We start from the raw sequence: 26,314 nt of genomic DNA on the forward strand, positions 1-26,314 counted from the left end.
GGGAGAAGGCCGACTCCAGGCCAAAAGCCAACCCCGCAGTTTCTGCCTGGCCCCGCGGTTCTCAAGGGGGCTGAGGGTGGTTAATCAGCAAAGGGAGTGCCGTGGCCTGCAACGTTCCTCGATCACATGTGCACTGGATGATGCCAGCCACGGACGATATCTCAGTGCTCGGGGGCTGAGCGAAGGGGCTGGCTTCTGTTTCATCACGAGCAGGAGCGTTCTGTTCTTTCTGCAAAGGAGGGCAAGGTCTACAGATACACAAAGGGAAGTTAGTAAAATCATTTATGTGACCTGAGAAACAAAGGCATTTTGCTAAAGAAAAAAAAAGCTAGGCTAATCAGAAGACCAAGGCAGCTTCAAACAGACTTGCTGGCCTCTGTGGCCTGGGACCGTCCTTCTCTCCCCAAGACCAGTGGTCTGCAAATCTCAAAGAAAGTGGATTAGTTCTGCTACAGATCAACGGCTCTGGGTCAGCAAGCAAGGAGTGTGTGTACTGAAGCAAGGTAGCCCTTACAACAGGCTGGATTGCCGTCACGCAGGGGCGTGGCGAGGGCTCTCTAGACAGAACATCAAGGTCATGATCCTCGAAAGAAGTGATGGATGGGCTGTGCTCCAATACAACCAGGAATCTCTGCTCCGAGAAAGACCATGGCACGAAAATGAGAAGCCAAGGCACAGACGAGGAGAAAATATTTGCAAAAATGTATCTGATAAAGGACTGTCCCTCAAAACATACAAAGAGCTCTTAGAACTCAACAGTAGGAGCACAAACGGTCCAGAGATCATAACAGACTCCTCACCAAAGAAGATTTGCGGATGGTGGGAAAACACACCAAAGACGTCCGGCATCACGTGCCTGCAGGAAACGGGAACGACAGCAGTAGGAAGGCACCACGCACCTGTCTGGATGGCCAAAACCCAACACCGACACCCAACACTGCGAAGGCTGAGGGGCCACAGAAGCTCTCGTCCCTTCCTCCAAAACGGGGAAGCTGCCGCGGAAGAGAGTTTCATACTTCCTTACAAAAATGAGCGCTTGCTACCAGATCCAGCAAGTGCACTCCTTGGTATTTACCCAAAGGTGTGGAAAACGTGTCTACACCGGATTCTGTGCCCGGATGTCTACAGTGGCTTTAGTCATAACTGTCAAAACTTGGAAGCAGCCAAGATGTCCTTCTGTAGATAAATGGATAACACACAGGGGGCATCCAGCCAGCGCCGCAGTATCCGGCTAGAAAATGAGCTGTCAGCCACGAGAAGACATGGAGGAACCGTCAACGCACATGACCAAGTGAGAGAAGCCAGTCCGAAAAAGCTGCCTTCTGTATGATTCCAATCCTATGACATTCTGGAAAACCATGGCGACATTAGAAAGATCAGGGGTTGCCAGGGACCAGGGCGGGGGGAGCCAGGAGGGTTTCTAGGGCAGGGCATCTTCGCCCTATGGTGCTGTAGTGCAGGTACGCGTCACATACACTTCTGCAAACTATGGAAGGTCCAAGTCCAAGAGGGACCCCAACGCGAACGATGGGATCTGGGTGACGATGGGATCGTGTAGGTACATCGATCGCAATGAACATACGAGTCTGGTGGGGGTGTGGGTAGCAGGGGAGGCTGTGCGTGGGAGGCCAGGAGGTACATGGGAATGCCCCCAACAGATAAAAGTAAAAAATCCCCTAAAAGTTTGCGGCAGCAGCATCAAGTTTTGTTTTAGTCCTAAACCTTTTCATAGACCATTCTATGAGGTAAGTTCGTTTCTCTTGTGAGGTGCCTCGCTGGTCAAAGTCACGAGTTGCTTAGTGTATTGTACTTTCAAAGTGCAAGTTGTGCAATGAAAAGTCTTCACAATCCCAAGCGAGGTTTGGGAGAAAGCCTTGCATGGAGAACACGAAACCCAACAAGCAGCAAACACGCCATCGACACAGACACCACGGTGTTCTGGGAAATCCCTCCTTTCTCTCCCGAACGGCTCTCCCTCCTCCTCCTGCGTCTGAAGTGCTCATGCCCGGACCGCCCGCGGGATCCAGCCCCACGCGCGCACGTGCACACCAGCCCACCCTCTCCCTTCTGCAACATTGCCTCATGCAAAATCACCTATGAGAAATATTTGGGTTGCAAGTTATTTAATGTTTATATATTTCTTAGAGATCATTGACAATCAAGTGGTTCTGGGTGAAAATAAGGGTCTGCCCATGTTCTCGATTCATAAATTGTCCCTGGTAAATGACAAAGTTCACTAACATGGAATAGATTTCCCTGCTTACAAGGAGCTTTTGAAAACATGCTTTGAATTGCTGACCTTTCGAGAAAAGGAAACAATTGTATCAAGACACACAGGACAGATTTCTCAGCGTGCTGAAGGCTTGCTGTTACATCTCAAGAGCTTTTCCTCAGGCTGCAAGGACGAGACCGGACTTGCGGAAAACACCAGGCCCGGAAGCGCCCTGGAGGCTCCCCGCCCAGCCACGAGTAAAAGGGTGGGGCTGGGAGGGTCTTGCATTCCAGCTCAGCACCCGCAGGGCTGGAGACCAGGAGGGGCCCTGGAGGAGTTCTGCCCTGGGCCTGCCCGGCACCCCTCCGTTCTTCCTCCTCTCCCTGGTCTGTCCCATGATGGTCAAGTGTGAGAAGACCCACTTTGCTCTATTTATCTCAAATAAGCCCAACTCTTGGTGGGAAAATCAATGCCAGCCACGTACTGAAGCGTCTCTCCTTTGCATTACTCATGAGGCTTTGGAGATGGGGTCTTCGTAGCTTGGAAACTGTTTGGGAGATTACATCTGGATTTGAGCTGCCCGGGCCAAGTCCTGATGCCCCATTCCAAGCCAAGCCTCCACCGCTCACTGTTTCCTGTCCCCCACATGTGGCCAGGCCACCAGGACTGCCACTGGCATCTCAAAGCTGGGGCACACCCTTCTGCAGGGGTGCTGTGGGGAGCAGGGGTGGGGCTCTGCCTTAGGAGGGAGCCAACCTTCTCATCCCACAGGACTTAACCCTTTCTTTAGGGGTGTGCTTCTGCTCACAAAACACCACATCTTCAAGCTCNGGGGCATCCAGCCAGCGCCGCAGTATCCGGCTAGAAAATGAGCTGTCAGCCACGAGAAGACATGGAGGAACCGTCAACGCACATGACCAAGTGAGAGAAGCCAGTCCGAAAAAGCTGCCTTCTGTATGATTCCAATCCTATGACATTCTGGAAAACCATGGCGACATTAGAAAGATCAGGGGTTGCCAGGGGCCAGGGCGGGGGAGCCAGGAGGGTTTCTAGGGCAGGGCATCTTCGCCCTATGGTGCTGTAGTGCAGGTACGCGTCACATACACTTCTGCAAACTATGGAAGGTCCAAGTCCAAGAGGGACCCCAACGCGAACGATGGGATCTGGGTGACGATGGGATCGTGTAGGTACATCGATCGCAATGAACATACGAGTCTGGTGGGGGTGTGGGTAGCAGGGGAGGCTGTGCGTGGGAGGCCAGGAGGTACATGGGAATGCCCCCAACAGATAAAAGTAAAAAATCCCCTAAAAGTTTGCGGCAGCAGCATCAAGTTTTGTTTTAGTCCTAAACCTTTTCATAGACCATTCTATGAGGTAAGTTCGTTTCTCTTGTGAGGTGCCTCGCTGGTCAAAGTCACGAGTTGCTTAGTGTATTGTACTTTCAAAGTGCAAGTTGTGCAATGAAAAGTCTTCACAATCCCAAGCGAGGTTTGGGAGAAAGCCTTGCATGGAGAACACGAAACCCAACAAGCAGCAAACACGCCATCGACACAGACACCACGGTGTTCTGGGAAATCCCTCCTTTCTCTCCCGAACGGCTCTCCCTCCTCCTCCTGCGTCTGAAGTGCTCATGCCCGGACCGCCCGCGGGATCCAGCCCCACGCGCGCACGTGCACACCAGCCCACCCTCTCCCTTCTGCAACATTGCCTCATGCAAAATCACCTATGAGAAATATTTGGGTTGCAAGTTATTTAATGTTTATATATTTCTTAGAGATCATTGACAATCAAGTGGTTCTGGGTGAAAATAAGGGTCTGCCCATGTTCTCGATTCATAAATTGTCCCTGGTAAATGACAAAGTTCACTAACATGGAATAGATTTCCCTGCTTACAAGGAGCTTTTGAAAACATGCTTTGAATTGCTGACCTTTCGAGAAAAGGAAACAATTGTATCAAGACACACAGGACAGATTTCTCAGCGTGCTGAAGGCTTGCTGTTACATCTCAAGAGCTTTTCCTCAGGCTGCAAGGACGAGACCGGACTTGCGGAAAACACCAGGCCCGGAAGCGCCCTGGAGGCTCCCCGCCCAGCCACGAGTAAAAGGGTGGGGCTGGGAGGGTCTTGCATTCCAGCTCAGCACCCGCAGGGCTGGAGACCTGGAGGGGCCNGCTGGAGACCAGGAGGGGCCCTGGAGGAGTTCTGCCCTGGGCCTGCCCGGCACCCCTCCGTTCTTCCTCCTCTCCCTGGTCTGTCCCATGATGGTCAAGTGTGAGAAGACCCACTTTGCTCTATTTATCTCAAATAAGCCCAACTCTTGGTGGGAAAATCAATGCCAGCCACGTACTGAAGCGTCTCTCCTTTGCATTACTCATGAGGCTTTGGAGATGGGGTCTTCGTAGCTTGGAAACTGTTTGGGAGATTACATCTGGATTTGAGCTGCCCGGGCCAAGTCCTGATGCCCCATTCCAAGCCAAGCCTCCACCGCTCACTGTTTCCTGTCCTCCACATGTGGCCAGGCCACCAGGACTGCCACTGGCATCTCAAAGCTGGGGCACACNTTCTGGGTGAAAATAAGGGTCTGCCCATGTTCTCGATTCATAAATTGTCCCTGGTAAATGACAAAGTTCACTAACATGGAATAGATTTCCCTGCTTACAAGGAGCTTTTGAAAACATGCTTTGAATTGCTGACCTTTCGAGAAAAGGAAACAATTGTATCAAGACACACAGGACAGATTTCTCAGCGTGCTGAAGGCTTGCTGTTACATCTCAAGAGCTTTTCCTCAGGCTGCAAGGACGAGACCGGACTTGCGGAAAACACCAGGCCCGGAAGCGCCCTGGAGGCTCCCCGCCCAGCCACGAGTAAAAGGGTGGGGCTGGGAGGGTCTTGCATTCCAGCTCAGCACCCGCAGGGCTGGAGACCAGGAGGGGCCCTGGAGGAGTTCTGCCCTGGGCCTGCCCGGCACCCCTCCGTTCTTCCTCCTCTCCCTGGTCTGTCCCATGATGGTCAAGTGTGAGAAGACCCACTTTGCTCTATTTATCTCAAATAAGCCCAACTCTTGGTGGGAAAATCAATGCCAGCCACGTACTAAAGCGTCTCTCCTTTGCATTACTCATGAGGCTTTGGAGATGGGGTCTTCGTAGCTTGGAAACTGTTTGGGAGATTACATCTGGATTTGAGCTGCCCGGGCCAAGTCCTGATGCCCCATTCCAAGCCAAGCCTCCACCGCTCACTGTTTCCTGTCCTCCACATGTGGCCAGGCCACCAGGACTGCCACTGGCATCTCAAAGCTGGGGCACACCCCTTCTGCAGGGGTGCTGTGGGGAGCAGGGGTGGGGCTCTGCCTTAGGAGGGAGCCAACCTTCTCATCCCACAGGACTTAACCCTTTCTTTAGGGGTGTGCTTCTGCTCACAAAACACCACATCTTCAAGCTCATTTAACACCCCGAGACCTGGCTTGACAAGCAGCCCCGTCTCCACCCTCCGTCGGGGCCAGGGTGACCCGCGTCCCCTGGAGCAGGGTGACCGCGTCCATGCTGCACCGCTGGGCTTGCTGGGAGCACCGTGGGAGCATCTGGGCCCTTGTCTCCATCGGGTCGGCATTAGAGGAGGGGCAGGTGCTGTGTCCTCAAAAGGGCTCAGTCCACGGACCGAGAAGACCATTCCGTTCGCGTCTGCCCGAGGGCAGGATGCTCTGAGCGCCGCAGCCCTGCAGGAGCCCCGGGCCGCCATCCACGGCAGCGTCAGGGAGGGCCTTCCTGTGGGGCGTGCGTGCCAAGACCCACGAAGGCGACTTCCAGCCACGCACTGTGCCCCCAGCCCTCTGTCCCCGGACGCTGGAGCCCTGGTGTCAGGGAGAGCGCCGGGCAGCCCAGTGACAGGGCCTGGGAGGAGCCTCTGGCCGCTTGGGCGGTGAAAACCCAGAGCAGGGGTACGGCTCAGGGAAGACTCGAGGGGCAGAAGACCCCAGCGCTTTGACGCAACAGCCGCGAAGGGGCTGCGCCGAGACAGGACGCCACGGCTCTGCGAGGCGAGGTTCGGTGGCGGGGTCGGTGGCCTGTACGCGGAAGTCGGTAGCCGTCACCTGGGGGCGTGCGGAGATGCCCCTGTTCTCACGCACCGGCCTCAGAGCGCGGCCCGAGACGTGTGCTGTGAGCGCCAGGACAGCTCGCTCANTCCTAGTTCTTATGTTCCATAGATGAGAGAAATCATATGATAATTGTCTTTCTCTGCTTGACTTATTTCACTTAGCATTATCTCCTCCAGTGCCGTCCATGTTGCAGCAAATGTTGAGAATTCGTTCTTTCTGATAGCTGAGTAATATTCCATTGTATATATGGACCACAGCTTCTTAATCCAGTCATCTGTTGAAGGGCATCTCGGCTCCTTCCATGATTTGGCTATTGTGGACAATGCAGCTATGAACATTGGGGTGCATATGGCCCTTCTCTTTACTACGTCTGTATCTTTGGGGTAAACACCCAGTAGTGCAATGGCTGGGTCATAGGGTAGTTCAATTTTTAACTTTTTAAGGGACCTCCACACTGTTTTCCAGAGTGGCTGTACCAACTTGCATTCCCACCAACAATGTAGGAGGGATCCCCTTTCTCCACATCCTCTCCAACAATTGTTGTTTCTTGCCTTGTCTATCTTTGCCATTCTAACTGGCGTAAGGTGGTATCTCAGTGTGGTTTTGATTTGAATTTCCCTGATGGCTAATGATTTTGAACATTTTTTCATGTGTCTGTTAGCCATTTGTATGTCTTCATTGGAAAAGTGTCTGTTCATATCTTCTGCCCATTTTTTGATTTGTTTATTTGTTTCTCATGTATTGAGTTTGAGAAGTTCTTTGTAGATCTTGGATACCAGTCCTTTATCTGTAGTGTCCTTTGCAAATATATTCTCCCATTCCGTGGGCTGCCTCTTAGTTTTTTTGACTGTTTCCTTGCAAACAGGCACTATTCTTGATTTAGAAATGTGGTTTGTGTTTCTCACCCCCCGCCCCAAATCCCCTGCAAAGCACATGGTCAAATCGCTCCTGTTTTGAATCCCTCCCACCAGGAGCTGTCTGGGGTCTGGGAGATTTGAAGCTACGTGTGGGGGTTCAGTGCTTAAAGGAAAGGAAACCAAACNGGTTCAGTGCTTAAAGGAAAGGAAACCAAATTCAAAGTTAGATCTCTGATTGTTAGTCAAGTCCCAGCAATCCCCATAGAAGTCATCAGGTTGTTTTTTTTTTTTCTATAAAACAGTAAGCAATATTCTGAATGCTCATGCGAGTCTCTGTTTAAATCCAGAGCTGACTGGGATTCAGTTGTAAAAGCCATGAAAGGAAATAGGAAAAAAAGTCACTGAGAATATCAAGTTCTAGAGAAAATACAAGTATTTCCCCATTAATAGAAGAGGATTAAAGAGAATCTAGAAATTGACAGATGTCATTGCAAAATGTTCAGCGTACTTTGTAACGTATGAAAAATTCCTCGAAGAAGAAGGAGGAGAACAGGAAGAATGGGAAAGGAATAGTCAGCTCAGCCCAAGCCTGGGAGACGGGGCCAGGATAAAGGTCTGTATTTCTGCAGAGCTCAGGGCTGCTCATGGTGATGGCTGAGGACTGAGAATTCCCTGTGCCCCAGGGAGAGGCCAGCCCTGGTGGCGGCCCTCCCCTGCCAGCAGAAAGGCCGACTGAGATCCAGGCCAGGGTGCGTGCTCCCCATAAATGTGACACATTTTCTACATTTTTGCCAGAATATCCGTTTATTTATACACACTTACGATCGTCACAGAGCAAAAAAATAATTTTGAATGAAACTATTTGACTTTGAAAAGACTTTGAATTATATGTGTCCAGGAAATCTCAAAGTATATGAGCCATTCATTGAAAAAAAAAAAAAGTCACTAGTGTAAGACCGAGTGAAAAGTGTCAACCCCTCAGGGCTGCAGGAAGCAATTTCCCCGAAGCTACATGACCTGAAATTCTGGCCCCTGGCGACCTCATGAATTCGTGTTTGTGGCCACGTCCTTCTCTCCCCAAACAGCCAGGGCCACGAGGCAGGCATGAGCCCCACCCCGTTCGCGTGAACTTGGGTCAGCGAGACTCCGTCTCTGCCCTTGTCCGGGTGGCCGCACCAGGCATGTCCGCGCGGGCCTGGCTCCCAGCCTCCCTCCCGTCTGCACCAAGACATCCTACGGATTAAGCGTCCATCGCCAATGCGTGGAATTGTTCATCTTGTTCACAGTGGGACATCCTTGATATGAACAAAATGGAAATAAAATAAAGTTAAAAGGGAAAAAGAGTCTTGCAAATCTCGAAAAACAAATAGATGTCTACCAGGAATAAAGTTGGGAATTTGATCCAACAACCGCCTTTTGCTGCTATTTAGAAACCTTGCCTCTCCTAGCGTTTGTGCGTTTTCCTTTGTGAGGGGGCTGTCAGCACGCGGGAAACAGCGCCCTGCACTCTCAGGACTGGCTCCAGGCCAGAGAACAGTGCCCCCCCGTCCTGCCCTCCTGAGGGTCTGGCTGCGGCCCCCACCTGAGCTCAGCTCGGCCTCCTGCAGAGCCCCCAGCAGGAGGGGAGGATGGTGTGACCTATGCACGGGAGGGTCAGGGGACAGACCATCACACACCTTTGGCTTTTGGAACCTCTGCAACTGGCGACTTATGTCTGCATTTACGGCCCAGGCTCAGTGCACCCCTGCCCGCACGCGGCCCAGCTCCCTAGGGGCTGCCCCCCCACCCTGGGGGCCGAGGGACAGCTGGAGATCGCTGCGCCTGGGAATAAGGAAATTACCATCTGTGCCTCTCCTGGTGCACGGACCCCAGTGAGCTAAGCTCCACCCAGCACGGGAGCAGGGAGCCGCCTATGAATGGGAGGCACCACCCTGCACGTGCATGCCACTGGTCCCCATCTGCAGCTGCTCAGACAGGACGCCCGAAGTCAGCACCGTCAGCAGCCGCTCAGACGGGACCCCGGAAGTCGGCACCGTGCACGTGCATGCCTCTGGGCCCCGTCCGCAGGCGCTCAGACGGGACGCCTGAAGTCCTCTGCCTTTGCTCATCGTTCAGTCCGGAGGCCATCCATTGGGCCCTGGATAGTTACAATAAACAGCTTTTGCAAACTTTACTCCTCCAGGTCACACAAATAAATAGAGCCTGCTTTCCACTGCCTTTATTTCTGCTGAGATTTTAAAATAACACATTTATCTTAAAATGTTTAAGAAAGAAGATGTGGTCCATATATACAATGGAATATTACTCAACCATCAAAAAGAACAATTTCACAACATTTGCAGCAATATGGACGGCACTGGAGGAGATAATGCTAAGTGAAATAAGTCAAGCAGAGAAAGACAATTATCATAAGGTTTCACTCATTGATGGAACATAAGAACTAGGAAAATGGGTAGGAGAAGAAAGGGAAGAATAAAGGGGGGGGTAAACAGAAGGGGGAATGAGGCATGAAAGACAATGGACTCTGGGAAACAAACTGAGGGCTTCAGAGGGGAGGGGGTTGGGGAATGGGATAGGCCTGTGACGGGTAGTAAGGAGGGCACGTATTGCATGGTGCACTGGGTGTTATACGCAACTAATGAATCATCGAACTTTACATCAAAAACCAGGGATGTACTGTATGGTGACTAACATAATATAATAAAAATATTATAAAAAAAATAAAAACAAAAAGTTAGTACACAATAAAAAAAAAAAAAGAAAAAAAGAAAAGAAACGAGCATTTTTGTCATCAAGATGGCACCTGCCCCGTGGCCCTCGGAGCCTGGAGGCTGACCTGGAGCCACCATTGAGAGGCTCTCCTCAGTGAGCTGGTGCTTGCTGTCCTCACTTTCTTGCCAGTCCTCAGCGCCCCGTGCACGTGCTCTGTCCTCACTCTGTCACCGTGAGTCTGTTCAGTGACTTTGGCTCTTGGAAATGTTGCTGGGGCTCAGTCCCCGCAGTGAATGTCTCGAACGGTGCCTCCAAGCAAGACGCTAAAACCCTGTTCCCACTGCGCCTGCGTCAGCACCTCCGTTGTGGGGGCCCCTTTACTTCGTGGGTTCCCATCCTGGAAAACAGGAATGATAGCTGTTCTGCGGGGTTATAACGCAGACGAGATTAATGTAACAACCGAAACTACCCCACTGCCTACTGGATGGTTGCCAGCTAGGTGTGAGCTCCATGACGCTAAACCAGCGTTAACGGCTTTTATTTTCCCAGGGACGTAAGCCACACAGGAGAGCTTCTTTGCACAGACACACAACAACTGAAAATCCACGGTCCTCGTCCTCCCCTGCAGGAGACGTGTCAAGAACAGGGGGTCTGTCTTCTGAGGACGTGAGGCCCCTGCCTTCAGGTACAGTACACAGGCAGTGGCCGGACCGGGCAGTCTTGGTCTTAAGTCATTGACAAGGCATTTCAAATGAGGTTTGAGGAGTGTTTTGGGGCCTCACCTGACACTTTACAGAACGTGACCACCCTCGGGAAGACACTGATTTTTTTTGTATTTAAATTAAATTAGTCAAGGTATTGAGCGTCATTAGTTTTTGATATATTGTTCAGTGATTCATCAGTTACATATAACACTCAGTGCTCATCACACCACGTGCCCTCTTTAATGCCCATCACACAGTTACCCATCCCTTGGACAAAGGAACTTTTTGCAAGACAAGTCTCCAAAGGCAAGGGAAACAAAAGCAAAAATGAACTAGTGGGACTTCATCAAGATAAAAAGCTTCTGCACAGCCAAGGAAACAACCAACAAAACTAAGAGGCAGCCCACGGAATGGGGAGAAGATATTTGCAAATGACACTACAGATAAAGGGCTGGTATCCAAGCTCTATAAAGAACTTCTCAAACTCAACACCCAAAAAACAAAGAAGCCAGTGAAGAAATGGGCAGATGCTGATTGCCCACGGCGCCCAGCCCCTGCTCTCCATCCCTGTGGACTCCCGGAGGGGCAGCCTACGAGGCTGGACGGCAGGAGCTGGTGGCGAAGGGAACCACGGGAGGCCACACAGACTCAGACCCATAAAGCTCTCCTCTCTTCGGTGGTGCGATGAGCCTTCGTTCCTGGGCTCCGTCCAGAACACCAAGCACCACCCAACACCACATGTCAGTCCGTGGACAAAGAGGCTCGAGCACGGTTGCTTTGTAAGTCCGATCCCGATCGACAGCGGAGGTTTTAATTAGATTTCTGTACTTCTAACCTCGGCACGCAATATCAGCCGTATGGACAGAGACGAGTAATCATTTCCACATTAAGTTTGGGGTGAAAAGAATGGATTCAATCGCATCCTTCATCAGACATCTCCAGGGTTCAAACCACACTCAGGGTGGGCCGGAGATCTTATCCTGCAGCCCAGGCATGAGAAACCTGAACGGTGAGCAGGAAATTGGACTGTTCCTATACAGGAAATAACAGCACTCTGTCAAAATCTACAGGAGAAACATGTGTTCACATTTGCTGTCAATGCTGCGCATATCTGATCGGAGAGCGGGAGAGGACGAGATTGCCGGAGTGCTGTAATATCGGACGGGCCTCCGTTTCAACAGGAAGCGCACACGGGCTCAGCGATGTTGGCCCTACGCAGCATTTTCTCGGAGACAGTACACACGTCCTGTAAAATTTGCACGCACACAATCTGTGCATGTTAAAATTCTATGGCGATTTCGTAGAACCAATTTTTGAAAAAAAGTTATCTGTAACTGGTAGTTGTTCATGATTCACAACCAAAATAAAGCGAAGAGCTCCACACTAAAATGAGGTGACGAGAACGACCTGAAATTCGCTGACATTGGGGCACCTGGCTGGCTCGGTTGGCGGACGTGTGACTCCTGTTCTCCGGGTCATGAGTTCGAGCCCCATGCTGGCTCTAGGGATTGCCCGTTACGGGTGGGTACCCATTCCGGATGATCTTCCCATCCAAAGACACTGAACTTACAAGTCTTTCAAAGTCCCTTTTGCCACGTAAGGCGGCATAGTCCCAGGTTCTGGGATCAGCACGTGGACAGCTCTGGGGCGTCGCTCAGCCCACCACACCTCAGGAAAGCCAGGTCATCGTGGAGCCACTGACACGTGTTGGAGAATGACCTGAAAGCCACAGTTTTCCAAAGTACGTGTTGCCTGGATGTTGTACCAGGCTGAGATGGGGAGCTTGGCAGGTTCCCATCCCTGCAGGTAGTGTGGGCCCTGAGGGTCCAGGCCGCCATCTGTCTGCAAGGGACAGTGGACCAATCCCTTATTGAGGACGACGGGGGCTCTGGCCCAAGGAGCCCCTTTGGTGCCCTCTGTGCACAGGTGGGGGTAGGGTAGAACCCAGACTTTGCCCCTGTTGGGGGGCAGATCTAATCCCAGCCTGGCTCTGCTGCCTGAAGGAGGAGTAGCTGTGCATTCAAGAGCAGAGAACGGACCCCCAGGCATCGGGCAGGCCTGGAACCTCTGTTGCCCTAGCCGTCCTGACCCTCATGTGGGGGACCCATTCTCAGGTGGCCCTGCAGTGGCCCCTTCTCCTGGTCGGGGTCAAGGGCATTGCAGGCAGGCGGGTGGCACGAAGGAGGGGTGGGGGTCGGTGGGACAGAGGTCAGCTGCAGGGCCCGAGGCCGGCGAGGGGCAGCAACTTCTCAGCTGCCCCCCGACACCCATGTTAGTATGTGGACACCACGTATCAACATATTTTCCTGATATGTCACAGAAATGTGTATTTTATGTAAAATCTTCAGATTAGTATTTGTTCTGTTTTTAGAAAAACTGTGTTTTTGGAACAGTTTTAGAATTACAGAGAATTGCAAAGAGTACAAAGCGTTTCCATGTACCCAGTTTTACCTATTATTCAATCTTCGTTCAGCAAGATCTAGCCGTCACAAATAATGAACCAATGTCAGTACGTTATAATGAACCAAGGCCCGCACTTTATTCAGATGGCCTTCATTGGTACCTCTTTTTCCAGCATCCCGTAGAGGACGCCACCTTTCCTTAGCAGTCACCAGAGCCGAGGTCATCTAAAGGTTCCCCAGGTTTGCCCCTGACATGTAGGCGTCCGCGCCACTTTGAGCTACTGTTCGTGGAAGCAGTGAGGTATGTCTTGGCTTCTTTGCTTCCTGGCTGGCCGACCGCAGGTGTGTGACAAGTTGTTCTGTGTCTGCGGAAAAGATGTCCTTCTCACCGACTCGTCCTCGCAGTTGAACACGTTGTTTCCAGTTTGTCCGTGTCTACACAACAGGCTTCCGGCATGTTGGCTGATACCGTGTGCATCTATCAATCAGGTGGGAGAGAAGCAACGTGTTAACAGCACAAACCTCCCAATCCATACACGTGGAAAACCTCTGCATGTGTCGCTTCGATTTTGTAACCAAGTCTTGCAGTCTGCTATATACAGCAGGAATGCCCGTTCTGTTAGATTTACACCCAGGGAGTTTGGTTTAAAGGGTGCGGTGTAAATGATATGTGTGTAAATGGTAGGTTCGCATCTGTCTATGGACAGACAGACAAATACAGATGGATTGTGGGCGTGCCTGACATTTTAGTTGTTCGTCGCTGATACACAGGAAATCAATTGACTTTTTGTATATTAATTGTCTTTATGTCCGTGATCTTGCTATGCTTGCTTATTACTGCCAGGCCTTGTTTTCACGGTTCTTTGAGATTTCCACACCCCCAGGCGGCAGCGTCCCCACTTCCCATGAGGCTGTCCGGCCCCCATGTGTCTTTGAGCAGGACACACCGCCCACAGAAACGTTGACTTGCCCCAGAAACCTTCTCTTGGATATGTATTTGGGGACCCACAAATCTGGTTCACAGATGCTATGGGTATGGACATGAAGGAGGGACAAAGTGGTGGAAGGGGGAGAGATTTTTCCAAGAACATCGAAAAGAAGTCAAGGTGGGGACCATGCCGAGCAGGGAGAAGGGTTTGTTTACTTTCCGGCAATTTCTCCTTTTCCTTTAATATTTTGCTTCTGGATGGATGGTTGCCCCTGAGGATGTTATATTTAGAAAAGCAGCTGGAGAGAGACGGGGTTACCTTTCAGATCCTCTGGCGAGTTGATCACACAAGCCTTCCTGTGTGTAGCTCGGAGGCACAATTAAGTGTAAGCAGGACCCCCTCTGAGAATTCACGTGAGGATCCAAAACTGGAGATGGGGTCGGCGCCGCTTGTGTCACATTTAACATAATTATTCTAACAGCTAATATTCTGCCACCACATCTGTCCTCTCTCCTTCCACAGAAACGGGAAATCAGACTCTCACAGGCGGTAGGTTTCCTCGGCCGCGTGCACGTTGGCGTTTTGTTACGGGAGCAGCTCCTTTGGGGGGCAGATGGTGCTGCGGCTCCGTGGACGTAGAATTGCATGGGCCCTGACCCCCCTGTTAGTATGGCACATCTCATTCCTAAGGTGCCTGGATTTGTGCCGCTCTTCACCCGAACTCTGTGAGCTAGGCTTGGCAAAGAGGAACATCCCATTGTGCACGTGGAAGACACGGTGGCATATAGATAATCTGGACTGTGGTTCCACAGCGCTAAAAACGGCCTGAGCAGGGCTGGCAGGTGCTGCTCCCAGCCACCCACCCAGCCCTGAGGCCCCGAGGCCTGCCTGGGATTCCCGCATCCGCGCTCTCAAGCTCCTTGTCCCGCTGGCTCCCGACGGCCTGGGCAAAGCCTCATCAGGAATGTCAGGACCTGGGAGCCCCAGGCTCCGCACATTACTCAGAGTTGACCCCATCCCCTCTATGTGAGCACCTTCATAGGGCAAACCCATAAGTCCCTCGACAAAAGCTGCATGGTCTGTGAGAGCCCGCAGCCAGGCCTCTGAGCCCAAACACCTCATTTTGGCTTTGTGGGGAGACACTTAGTCTTCCCAATCTGTAAAGGGTTCCTCAGATGTGAAGTGTCTGACCTTGGGGATACGACGCTTCTCATCTGTAAGATGGGAGCCGGAGACGCCTGTCCTCCCCACCTGGCAGGCCGTGTGTGAAGACAGAGTAAAAGAACGGGCCTTGTTTGCACAGTTGTTAAAACATCTTGAAACTCGAGAGCCCTTTGGATACTGGCTGTTGGGCATTTTAGAGAAAACCCTAGAAACTTGGGATTTTTTTTCTTTGTATAAGGAAGTCATGAAGGCTAACAGAAGTCATAGCTGTGACATGAAGAGTCTCAGATAACCATTTACAGCAGTGAGAGAGTGCATTCAAGCTGAGCACGACTGGGCGTCCGCACTAAGTGATCTGTGCCTGAGTGGGTCCTTGGTGGGGCAGGGGGCTCTCGCACACAGTGGGGACCAGAGGAGCAAAGACGACGAGGGTGGGGAGGGGGGACTTGGTCCAGGACATTCCGTGCCCCTGTCAGGCCTCACCTACGGGCTCGATGCCACCGGCCTGGGGGCAGCTCAGGTGCCTGCGCGGTCAGCGAGGTCACCCCTGCTTGGTGGGAGCCCCGGAGTGCACAACACTGTGTGTGCAGAAGCAGACGGACCCAGGTGTGCTCGGACTGCTTCGGGAGGTCAGCGATCTCTGCGTTGACGAGTGTGGATCGAATGGCTTCGTGGACATTTGGGGTCTGGCGCTCTCTGTGCGCTGGGATCTGGTCTAGCACGCCCACTGTTCTTCTCTGGGGTCTGCAGACACAGCCTTGGCACAGCAGCGTTCCCGCCAGGAAGCTTCCCTCACCGTGTTTCCCGTGCGAGAAACCGCTGCTCGAGCGAGGGCGTGGCCCCACATCTTCCCGCTCCTGACCCCGCCATCCGGAGGTTTCCAGCAAACCAAGAGCAGCAGGGTCCAGCGTGGTTCGAGAACCTTGTGGGAGCTACAGTGGAGCTTAGGGAAAGGCTCACACGTCATGCTCCTGCTTGTACCCCGGCCGCCACCTTTGTCACAGAGATGCCATCACTGTCGAAATGATGACCGTTTTGTAGAGAAGCTCTTTGCTCCCATGCTGCCAGGGCAACACACCTGCCGTCCGTGGCCACCAATGCGACAAGAAGGCTAACGTCAGCAGGTCCAAGGCTGGGCAGGCGGCTGTGCTCCCGTGAGGAGCTCTGGTTCCCGCGCCAGCCGGGCTCACGGGCAGCTAGCGGGTGGTGGCACCCAGGGGGTCCAGTCAGCCCAGAGAAAGCCGTGGCGAGGAGAAGCCCCTGTGTCCTCTTTAGGGCTGAGCCATGGCAAGCCTGCTCCCTCAACCCATACCCAAGACTGCGTCCCACTCAGGCCAGCATCCTAAAGGACACACAGAAGTGGAGGAATGATATTTTAGAGATATTAGACTTCTTTCTCACTCCCCCTCTGTTCATGGTTGCAGGGACAGGTCAGAGGGGACCCAAGCAGTGTCATGAGAACCCATATCCTAATAGCCTTCAGAAGCATCCGAGGGTATATGCAGTGAGAGGGGAGAGATTGGAGGGGGGAGCCTGGGTAGAGCCCTGAAGACTGTAAGCCAGTGCCGGGCGATGGTCCAGCGAGGCCAAGAAAAATCTCAGAGATGCTGATGGAGACAGGAGATGGGTTTACGGGGGGAGCTGCCATCCAGGGAGCCCAGGAGCGGCAGACGGGACAGAGCATCCGCTGCTGGGATCCACACAGTCTGCCTGGCAGCTGTCGGTGGCCCGTCCCCTCCTGGCACAGCCAGCGTGCAGGGGGGTCAGGGCCTGCCACCTGACTTGCTTCGCTACGGAGAAGAGGGAGGTGCCCCCCGTTGGCCACGCAGGACCCCTGAGCTCGAGCTCCGCGCTCCTCTGCACATTCTGCTCGTTGGAAGTAGAAAGTGAGGACAGGATCGCTCCGTTCTCAAGACAGTGACTGACATAGGTGACACGTAGGGTGTGCTTGTCCAAACCAGCGTCCAGCATGTACCACAAAGTGTCCCATGGCGCCACCCTCCGTGCTGGGCCTTGTGCTCGTAATCCAGACGGAGCCCGGGGGAAAGGAGACGACGTTTCCGCCATCCAGAGCGATGAGGGGCCAAGGAAGGGGGGAAGATGAGGGGCAGCCAAGTCAAGCTCCAGTCCTTGCAGGGCGCCTGAGCCTGGATCCTGAGTTCCACGCCCCTGATAAGATGAGCTGCTGGAAACAAACGCTGGGAACGCAGCAGCCGAGGGTCCAGGACCCTTGCTCTCCAGACCGTGGCTGCTCAGAGTGTGGTTCATGGATGTGGGGCATTGAGAGCTCCTGGGGGCCCTGTGGAAAGCAGAGCCCTCGGCCCCCAGAACACAGACTCGGAATCGGCATTTTAGCCAGATCTCACGACTCGTGCTTGCACTCAAGTTTGAGACGCCCTGATGTTCTGGAAGACTGCATTCGCTCTGTTCGTTCTGTTCTATTCTATTCCACCTGGAATGGATAACTCATCCACTGCTTTGGTGAAGCCTGCACAGGAAGGACCCGACCCTCACGGCCAGGGCGTGGGGCTGGGATCTACACGAGTGCTCCCCGAGGGAGCAGTGGATGGTGTCAGGGGCTCCCAGCCTGACGCCCGCGACACAAGCACGCAACAGGACACCGTGATCACTGAGGAAGAGACTTCGGGGAGAGCAGAGAGGTCTGCATGTTTACCGATGCTTTGGTAACCACGTCACTTGCAGGTTGTCACAGACGAAAGCCGCCAGCCCCATTTCGAGCAGAGGACCGCCGCCGTGCACCGGTGGTCAACTCCTGTCTACACCACAGCTCCCCAGGCAAGACCTGGGTGGGCGCTCCTGGCTGGGCCGGGGGGTGGGTGCAATGTCCCTGGAGGGCCCCTTCCCAGCCACACGGAGCCGCGCCAGGAGAGGTTCTGGTTTCAGGGTCTCCAGGTGCAGCCAAGAAGGCTGGGGGCTCCCTATGAGGTAATGGAGTTACTGAATAAAGTGGGGGGTGCAGGCAGGAAGCAGCTTCATTGCCTCCTAGGGTCTCTTCTGCTCCGTCCCTCTGGGATTACCACTTGGGATGATTGCTGAGCAGCTCGGGTCCCTCTGAGGGAGCCTGACAGGCCCCCTCCAGCTTCCTGTCAACACTGGGGTCTCACCCCGCGTTGGCAGCCACCTGCTTCCACAGGTCCCCGACGCCATCCGAAGGACGGTCCCTATCCCTCCCCAACTGGATGATGAAGGGCTCATGTCCTGGTCTCAGTGTTCGGGTCCCCCAAATGCATATGTTGAAATCCGGTGCCCAAGGTGACCGTGTTATAAGCGTGGGGCCTTGGGGAGGGGACTGGGTCATGAGGGTGGGGTCCCCCTGGTGGGATTGGAGCCCCCATCAGCCCTCTGCCTGGTGAGGGCACAGGGAGAAGTCGCAGCCTCACCGGGAAGAGGCCCTCCCAAAACCCGCCTGGCGGCACCCTGATCTGGGACCTCCAGGGCCAGACCCGCCAGAAATACGTGTCTGCTGTTCATGAGCCAGTCGGCCTGGTCTGTGGCGTTTGCCGTAGCATCGCAAGCTACGACAGGTCACCTTCGGGGCAAGGAAGGCCAGGCTCGCGTGTGCCTATACCTGTCACTTCATCCTGAGACTCCAGATAATCTGCAACAGAAGAGATCTTACAACTTTCAGAGATATAAAAAAGTTGGTTGTGCAGCAAAATTCAGGCAACGCTGGGAACGGGGGACCCAGGAACAGGGGTGAGAATTCTTCCTGCAACCAGACCCCCAGCCATGGGGGAGAGGCCAAGACTGCTCCAGGCATCAGGCGTCGTGGCTCCGAAACCGTCCTTTTCAGGGAGGTGCTGAAGACACGTCCCGTAGAGCATGAGAATTAACTCAGGAAAAGTAAGGGGTCAGCTCTGAGAGTCAGGGGCTAGAACCCAGGACAGGGGCCCAGAGAGGCCCAGATGGAGAGCGGAGAGGGTCAGCGGCTGTGTGCACAGCCCTGGGCCAGCTGTCCTCGTGCAGGAGCAGGACATGAGGCCTGCAGGATGAAAGAAGGGAGGGGAGACAAGAAAAGAAATTCACAGTTTATGAGATGCGTTGCCCCTATTGAGAATTCCACAGTTTCTACTGACATAGTAAAATGTTCAAAAAGGCTAAGCAAATGAAAACCAATTATTAGCCCTTCTCCAAAAGTCCCATGTGCCTCTACCGTGTGCATATGTGCACGTGTGTGTGTGACCGTGTGTGTGCACGTGTGTGCGTGTGTGTGTGTATGCGGGGACACAGAGCCTCGGCCAGCAAATCCTACATGTCAGTTTTCCAAAATGGGCTATGGTTGCATGGCAGAAATGGGTGGAGAAGTGTGGGTGTCTGGTGACAGGGAGCATGAGAGGGCAAGGGACTCAATAGAAAATGTCTAAACTAAGTAGAATTTAAAATGAGAGCAAGGCGCATTCACGGTAACAGGTGAGGGCGGCTGCCCGGGGCACAGTGTGTCACCATGAGGTCCCTGGACCAGTGTGAGTGTCACCTGAGACCAGAGCACCCAGACCTTCTCAATCCAGTGCCGGGGGCCACTGTCTGTGTTCAGCTCCCACCCTGGGGGTCCTGCCTGTGCCTCCAGCTCATAAGCCACGCCCTGGGGGTGGCCTCTAGGACAGGAGGGCTGAGAGCCCTGCTGGGAACCCACAGAGGGCGGGGTGGGTCCTCTTTCATCAACTCTGGCTTGGTCATCGATTTGACTTCATACGTACACATGTATTCTTCTGATAAAACATATATTAGGGTTTTCAAGAACGGTTTCTAGGAAAACCCGAGCCATGGAATATGCTCCCCCAGGCATTCCAGGGGCCTGATGCTTTCACAGCAGACCAGGGGCACGAAGCTGAAGCCAACCTTCCCTGCCGCCCGCCTGCCATGGACCTGTGGTATTTTCCTCCTCCACTGCGGTCACCCTCCCTCCCACATCAGTGACCCGACACCAGAAGCATCTCCTCGGTCAGGACCCCTCCTGTAGGGGCTCTGTACCCCGGGACAAGCCAGGACCCACCCACTCACTGAGGCCACACGCCCTCCACCCCTCGGTGGCACCTGCATGTCTGTGTCCCCCTTGCTCCTGAACAGTGACCGCTGGACAGGAGAGAATGAGTGTCCGATGCCCGGTTCATCACAGGCACAACGCCACAGGCTGATGATTTGGGAAATGCCTCCCCTCCGACGGCCTAGGAGACCCCCAGGGCAGCCCCATGCCCCACATCACAGGGCGCCTGACTCCTGGGAAACATCTCCACCAGCCCAGCCTTGCATATCAGTTCTTGCTAAAATGACAGACTCGGAGGGGCCTGGCCATCTCTGTCTAAGCCCAGAGCCACATCTCACCTTCGGCTGTGGGGACAGTGTGCTCGAAGGCCCCCGCCCTGACCCAGTGTCTCCACTGGCTGGGCCTGGCGTGCCCGGGCAGCTGACCGCACAAGTGCCCAGGACAGCTGTTGAGCGTGGACCCCTGTGCCCTCCGTGAGCATGTCCATGCTTTCTCTGCATCCCAAAGTCTTAGGTCTGTTCTGAAATTGTACAGGGTGCTCAGGGAGATACAGTCCAAAGCATTTGTAAAATTTAGAAAATAATAAAGGATACAACGCACAATGCAAATGCAAGAATAATTATTAATAAACGATTAAGTCGAGAAGATCCACAAGTGGAAATCATGTGAACGCCCCAACGGAGAACTCTACATTATGCAGTAAAATCACACGAACTATGAATCAGCACCCGCTACGGCATTCTCCGTAAGGCATCGCTGCACAAAAGCCTCCATGAGACATACTCAGGGAAGGGTGTGCACAGTTTGCTCACCGTTCTTGGTTTGTGGGTGAACTTTCCAACTGATAAGGCGCCTAATGATTCGAGTGTCAAGACTGGAGACATGAGAGCCAAGCCCTGGCCCCCACCTCCCGAGGAAGTGGCCTTTGAGAAGCACGGTCCCCAAGGCCACACACTGGCCTGTGGTGGTTGAGGAACTTCTCCGTGAAGATGGGCTGGGTCAGCTGGCAGAGCTCCTTTCCGCTAGGGGTTAGCTCCAGAGTTTGGGTAGGGGTCTCGTGTGGCCCACCTAGGCACTCGGTCTACACAGTGAACCGCAAAGAGCCCTGTCCTTACATAACCCACATTCTAATGGGAGCGGTGGACAGAAGGAGCAGCTAAATCTTGGAGACGGAGAAGGCAGAGCGGGACGGTCAGACCAGTGAAGGCAGGACGGTGGGTAAGGACAGAGTCAGACACCAAGGGAAGGACAAGCACGGTGACATTCGAGGACAGCTCTGCAGAAAGTGAAGAAGCAGACCAGAAGATAACCTGGGACAGAGCTTCCTGGTAGAGGTCACAGCAAGTGCAAAGGCCCCGAAGCAGGAGTGTGCCTGCTATTAGAGGAGCCAGGGAGAGGCTTCTGTGGCTGAGCAGGGAGAGTGAGGGCGAGCAACAGGTGATGGGAGGTGGCAGGTGCCAGGGTGGCCCAGGTAGGGCTTGAAGGTAACTGTGAGGACCCAGGCTTCTGCTCCTTTGGGCGGGGGGGGGGGGGGGGGGGGAATGCANGGACCACCTCAGGCAGAGGGAGGGTGGGGCAGTGGAGGTGGTCTTTATTTGTTTGCCTTATGCTTTAAGAGCAGACTTTCCGGGTTGAGTGAATGCAGAGGGAAGGTGGGCAGGCCAGCCAGGAGGCTGCAGGGGACCCAGGTGGGACCGGAGCGGCAGGCCAGGGCTCCACCGGGAGCTGAGCTGAATCTGTTGAGTTTTTGATCCTGTATCCGGAAAGGATGTTCACACTCGTGACAACTTTATCCTTGAGATCACTGAGAGGCTAAGGGTTTAACTCCGGAGAAGCCGATGGGCCGCGTGTCGTTTCTGGGTGTATAATCCCCCCACGCTGTTAGAACCCACTGGGGTGTTGAACTCCAGAATCAAAGTCAGTTGATGAAATTTGCTAGAAGCTGAATACCAAATTATTACACACAGAGGCATGCTCTCCCACGGGCTCAATGGCCCAGTTTCTTAATTTACTGACACAGTCACATTAACTAGTCTTTGAGATTGGTTTGATTCTTTGGAGATTTTTTCCTGATTCCATTGGTGGCTGTGGGTGGCAGGGATGTGGGTTTCCCTTTCCAGATTTTGGGGGTAATTCTGCACAGCGTAGGAATGTAAAATGAGGAGCTCAGAATGAGCTCCCGGGTCAGGCGCATTGAAAGGAAAGTATTGTCCAACAGTGGAGTGAAGTGAAGACAGGATTGTTTCGCGGTTCTCAGAAAACCTTCCACAGCTGGTTTAGGCTGGGGGGCCCAGGGTCAGGTGCGGGGCTCGATTTGGGGATGCGTGGGCGAGAGGACGCACGCACGTGGCCACACACCTGGGGCCCTGCAGACGACGAGGAGCTGGCCTTCCCCTCGCATGGCAACGGAGGGCGAGGGGGGACGGAAGAGGGTCCCGGCCTCACCAGCTGCCACCGCTGCCCCTCCTGCCGAGCCTGGAGCCCCGGGCCCCGTGGCAGGCAGGGCCAGCTGTTGACATCCCGACTTGGGCCACTGGGGGCCAGTCAGCTGATCCGGGACGGCTCTGGTTCTCATCTGGCGAGGGGAGCTGGAATCCGCACCCACGGTGAGAACACAGACCACCCCTCGGAACAGATGGCCGGATGCCTGCTCACTTCTGTTTCGGGGGCTGGTTACATCCTTAAGTGACTGACTGTGACATGTCCTACCAGTAATGAAGTTTCTCGGCGTGACCCAGTAAACTGCGCCGTGCAGCCAGGACCGTATGGGTGGGCTTCGGAGCCCGTGCAGCTTGCACTCTACGGGCTGCCTGAGTGATTATGACCGGCCCGTCGCCCAGGATGGGAAACGTCCCTGCACCCTGCTCACGGCAGCGGGAATGGCTCATCACGGCCGGAAGTCAAGGTTCTCAGATTCAACCCCTCACCACCACCCTGCGTCACCAATCGGCAAATACTTGCAACGACAGGACGTAAATCAAAAAGCAAATCGTGCATGCGGCACCTTGCTGTCACCCGAGACTCCGGAAGGGCAGGGCCCCACCTCGGTGGGTCTCCTTCCATCAAAAGGCCGCCACTGGTGTTGACCATCCCTCTGTGTCTGGGGACTGAGCCCCACTGGACAGGGCTGACGGCCACGCGGTGTTTGGGCAGAAACCCTGCTGTAGGTAGAGGGGCGTCCCTGGGGCTGGATGCAGCTGGGGACGCAGCCAAAACACACAAGCAGGCCCAGGAGAACAAATTTTGCGAAGGCCACCCGTGCCTGTCGTGAGCTGCTAGGGTGGGGTTCAGCTTAGGGTGGTTCTGGGCAGGAGCTCCAGCAGCCTCTCAGGTTTCCCAGAGTGCTTTGTGTGCTGCGTTAGCACCGTGCGAATCAAAAACAGGCTGGAAAACACGCGGTACACCCTCCCACCCCGCTGGACCCCATTTGCACAACCCACCATGCCATGGACAGCCTGTGCAATGGGCGTGTCTATGACCACGGGGGACGCCAAGGTCAGCTGTCCTCATCACCGTCATCAAACCTGCCCTCACGTTCCAGCCACTGTCAGAAATAAGATTCGGAGAGTCTAAAAGAGCATAAAAATACGTCTTTTGGAGTTGAATTAGAGCCAGTAGTCTCGATTATCTTCCTATTAACATATGGCCGTGTATATTTATATACGCGTCTGTAAATACATGTTAAGATCGACAGATAGTTGACACTCAAAGTGTGTGCATAGCATAAAACTTAATCATCGAACTTGTCATTAGGTGTAACAGTTGATTAGAATGAGTACGATCCCTCTGTTGTGTTTATATTCATTTTCCAACCACTCCCATCAAGTCTTAATATTCACTGGATTTTGCGCATCGTTCAGTATGTTTGTTTTCCTCACCTGAGTGCCAGGAACTGTGCTTAGTAGTTCTGGGTGCACAATAAGGACGTGACCCCGGGTCTGAAGGAACTTGGTGAAACAGAAGGTCCATTACCAGGACATGTCGGAGAGCAGTGACTACAAACGTGGGTCAAGACTTAGGGAGGTCCAAGTCTCATTTCTGTAAGACAAGCTGGGCGATAGCAAAGACAGCTCAGATGTAACACAGTCTAGCTAAAATTTAACCTAACACAAGACCCAAATCTAACCGCTGTTGAAACAGATGAATCTGGCAGATTTTATAACGAGCCATTTCTCAAGTAAATAACATATGTCTTAAAATATACAATTAGGGCTCAAAGATTATGGGAATCTCCCCATCCCTGTAACAGAAAGAATCAGCACCTGTTGATAGAAATGTGTTTCCCAATAAACGTGGTTGGGTCAGAACAACAGATTCTTATCTTCCCCACATTTTGAGTGCATCTGCCTAATGTCCGTACGCCCCCTGAAGCTGAGTGGAGATCTGTGTGAAGAGAACCTTTGTTGGTAAAGGTGTGCTTACAATACAGGTCACATGGGAAGAGTCAACCACAAACACCGGGGCACCCAGCTCTGTCCAGACTCAGAAGCCTTTAGTCCAAACGCGCCTGCGTCTGGCGGAAATATCTCCACGGTCGCAGGTTGAAGCCGTTATGCAAATGTGTGCGCATTGCGCTTGTCTGTTGACTTGGCCAACACTGGTGTCGCCATCAGGGCAGACATACCGGAGGGCGTCTCTCAGAGCTGCGCACAGACCAGCGTGCAGGAGCGTTGTGATACATAGTTGGCAGATCGTGGTAACGGAGGTGTGGTTCAGGAACAATATTGTATTAGTTTCAGGCGCACAACATAGCGATTCTATGTTCATATGCATTGTGGAGCGAGCACCGTGCTGAGTCTCACTGCCATCCATCACCGCACAAAGTCGTTGCGGTATCGCGGGCCTGCTCCCTCCGCTGCACTGTCCATCCTCGTGACTCGGTTATTGTGTGGCTGCAGGTCTGTACCTCCTAATCCCCTTCCCTAGCGAGCGAGGTGATTCCGCTCATCCCCGACCCCTCTGCCTCTGGCAGCCACGGTCCGCACGTGAGTGACATCAGGCAGCACCTGCTTTCCCTGCCTGACTTCTTCACTTCCCATGATACCCTCTAGGTCCACCCGTGTCGTATTTGGGGAGAGTTGACACGTCATGACTGTCTTGTCACCTGCACCAGAGAAGAACATGCCTGAGGGCTCTGAGTCCGGGAAAGCTTTCTAGAAAGGGATCCTGGGAATGCCTTCGTGGTTCTTCTAAAAGCTGGCTCTAGTCTTTATTTTAAGGCACTGAGTTAGAATTTATTTTTCTAACAACACTTGGGTGTGAGCCAGCGAGGCTGGCTTCCATGGAGTGTGAGTTCCTGGCTGTAACTCACGCCTTCACCACGTAGAGCAGGTGCCTGGAGACGCGCACGCCCCCTGGTGAGTGCTGACTCCACCTCAGGGGAGCCCGCCCGCCGAGGGAAGACACAGACTTTCAGAAAGGGGCACAGCGGTCAAGAGGTATTTTCACAGGAGGGTCGCTGGAAACCCCCAATCTAGGTAAATGGGTGTAAGACGGAAACGTGAGACGTCAGGGGAGGGGAGCAACAAAAGTGTCCACAGTGCCCATGGGATGCAGAGTGCAGGGACAGGACAGCGCCGCGTGCATCTGCCCGGGATGAGCATGTCGGAACTGCTCGGTGCATCGGGGAAGCCGGGGGAGCACGAGCCCCTCTCTGGCCGGTGAGGAAGCAGCATCTGTGGGAGAGCAGGGGTGAGGCCACAGACCCGAGGACCACGAGGCGGACGTGGAATGCTGCGGACACAGGATGAACGCAGCGTGGATGCCTGCCATTCGCTGGTCGGGGCCTCTCAGCGGGAGGCTGGAACATTACTGAGAATGAGTTAAACAAGCCTTTGCGCTTGAAGCAGGAATGAACATGCAGAAGTCCGTGCTCTAGTGCCACCCGGGGACCTGGGGTGGACCTGAGAGGCCATCTGCGTAGGGTTGAGGCCCACATGCATTTCTGCCACATGGGTTTGTGGCACGTGTCTCCAAACGCAGGAACACGCGAGGAGGTGGGTGTCAGACGATGACAAAGCCAGATGGCTTTCTTTGGATCCTGGCTGCTGAGGGTCATAGTGGACCTCTGTGTGAGAAAAGCTGGTGTGACCAGGGCTCATTTCTCAGAAGGCAGCCCGAGGAGTGCCCCGGCCCCCCCAAAGGCCTCCTCACTGGCAGGTAGCAGGTGCTCCCGGAGGGGCTGCTGGACGGAACCAAAACCTGAGTGATCGAGTGGGCTGTGTGCAGAGAAGGTTT

This window comes from Ailuropoda melanoleuca, chromosome 3 (genome assembly GCF_002007445.2).
Source record: "Ailuropoda melanoleuca isolate Jingjing chromosome 3, ASM200744v2, whole genome shotgun sequence".
NCBI lineage: Eukaryota > Metazoa > Chordata > Mammalia > Carnivora > Ursidae > Ailuropoda > Ailuropoda melanoleuca.